This window comes from Colobus angolensis, unplaced genomic scaffold, assembly GCF_000951035.1.
Source record: "Colobus angolensis palliatus isolate OR3802 unplaced genomic scaffold, Cang.pa_1.0 Scaffold57, whole genome shotgun sequence".
In the NCBI taxonomy this organism is placed as follows: Eukaryota; Metazoa; Chordata; class Mammalia; order Primates; family Cercopithecidae; genus Colobus; species Colobus angolensis.
In genome coordinates, this window is record NW_012119265.1 from 11,088,698 (window position 1) to 11,091,390 (window position 2,693).

Genomic DNA, 2,693 nt, shown 5'->3' on the forward strand with positions numbered 1-2,693 from the left:
GAATCAATGCTGGCTATGAAAGCCTTGGGAAGCTTATCTAACTTCTGTATTGTTTCTGTCAGTTTTTATTTGTGTATATAATGAACTACAGTGTAACTTGCATACAGTCTTACACACAGCAGATGGCTTACTGACTACTCAAAAAATGCAGTTACACTGACACATTTCTCTAAACTATTTCTTATATCAGCAACAAATAAAAATGCAATACCTCTTTTTTTTTTTTTTTTTTTTGAGATGGAGTTTCGCTTTTGTCACCCAGGCTGGAGTGCAATGGTGGGATCTCGGCTCACTGCAACCTCCGCCTCCCAGGCTCAAGCGATTCTCTTGCCTCAGCCTCCTGAGTAGCTGGGATCACAAGCTCACGCCATCACGCCCAGCTAATTTTTGTACTTTTTTTTTTTTAGAGACAGGGTTTCACCATGCTGGCCAGACTGGTCTCAAACTCCTGACCTCAGGTGATCTGCCAGCCTCAGCCTCCCAAAGTGCTGAGATTACAGGCATGAGCCACCGTGCCTGGTCTTGCAATGCATCTTAATCTTATTTGTAATAGCTCTTAGGTTGGGTTTGCAATTTAATGGCTATGTGGATGACTTGTTTTTTCCCCCTAATTTAGTGAATCTATTACAAACTATATTATTCTTACTGATAGCTCACAATTTAAGGTTTACAACACTCTCACTATTGGAGTAGAAAAATCGCATTTTGGAAACAAAAAGATCAGTGGATTGGCAAGTCAAGTCCAACCCAATGAGCTATGATGAGAAGACTTGTCAATCTTTGCAACTTCTTTAGATACTATAACTTTTTGTTATATACAATTCCTTTATCATGCTGTAGTGCTTTTGCTGTTGATTGGAAATATAATCTGCTTCCATTTCAGCTAATTTTCCATGGGCCAATTTAGATGCTTTCCCATCTTAAAATACGAAAGGTTTTGAAGTCTGACAAGACAATAACAATTTGGACACACACTGAAATGAACCACCAGTGGTTTCCCAGAAGAACTACAATGACTGTTTTGTGTGGAGAACATTTCTCCCCGAGTCTCCAGAATCATCCAGCTTGGCCACATCCCAATTGTTCTTTCAGCAAAAATGAAGAAAAGGAAAAAACTAGCTAAGCAAAACGTAAGCACAAAGAATATTTCAGGAAGGGCAGTCAGCTGGAAGTTTTCAGTCAAAACTATCAGCTTTTTGTATCCAAAAGGTTTGGGGATTTAAACCTTACAAGAGAAAATTACACTAGGCCTCCTGAGCATGTGCTTGTCTATGTTAATATAAACACGCTAATTGTGCATCCTTCCTCTACTTTAAATAAGTTTTCCAAGCAGATGGTCATGATTAAGCAGATACCTTCCACACCCACACTGGCATGGTAAGAAACAAAAATAACACACTAAGCATATTAAAATGTATAAATATTTTCTCCTACTGATTCTATTAGCTGAGCATCTTATGTATGTGTTGCCTTAATTCAGCACAATAGGTTTATTTTCATAGATTCTGTATTTTACTTCAGGCTAGGCAGAATTCCTCTGAGGTGAAGACACATAATCTCTTTAGACTCTTGGGTCACCCCAGGGAAGGAGTGCTTTTATTGCTTGCTCAAGCTTTAAAAAAGCTGCTTGTTAAGCCTAAGAGATCAGAATACTATCCTTAAAAAGCCCTGAAATAGGGCAGGCACCCTGCATCATATGTGCTATGCTAATCTTCCCGGGAGAAAAGAACCCCATCAAACCAAATGCAACTCCCCCCCCTTTTTTTTTTTTTTTCAGAGGGAAGGCAAATAAAGCAGAGTTTAAAAAATGAAAGGAAAATAGTGGCTTCTCTTCTGCCTAGAACTTGAAGGCTTTAACGCCATTATTCTACCCAGGTGAACCAAAAGTTACATATTAGTATATCAGTGATCATTTTTAGAAGTTAACCCACTTCTGGTTTGTGTTCCACCTCAGCTTACACTACAAGAAGCACCATAACGTAAAGTATCAAATAATAAGAAAGCATTATAAACTGAGTCAAAACGATTGTTTCAACTAGATGAGACTTAAGGTCAGATAAACGTATTATTTTAGAAATACTAGAGTTACAACTGATACCAGCGTTAATTACTAACAGTCCTTTAAAAATGCTTAATATATTAATAAGCACATTTTATGTGCTTGTTAATTACTTAAGACATCTTTTTAGGATCCTAAAATTACATGTCCCAAGCACTTGTTACATGACTTCTTTGAAGGTTAATGAAGCAGAAAAATGGAGTTCAAATACACGGAGAGAACCATAATGAAGGAAAAAGAGGAATAGACTAGCCTTTTAGAAGCACATAATGAAAAAACATCTAATGATCTTTTATTGTGTTGACATGTATTTTAGGTTGAAAAAGAAACTATGAGAGTCAATCATTATATTACGTTTTACAACCCTTGCCTATTTTAGGCCTCCAAACCGTTTTTACCTGAGATTTAAAATATAACTTAGAACTGCAGTTCCGCCATTAACTGGAGCTGCTTTGTACTCTAAACTCTGTTCTAACCTAATCAGGGCTCCACTTTCTCATTGGTTAACCAAGCAAAAACATGAAGGCAGCGAGCTGCACACAAAGACATATGAGGGCCAAATTGTCTTAGGTTTCCAGAATGGTCAGTGAAGATGGCAGCAACTTCTTGCTACATTTTGAGGGACCCCTGACAT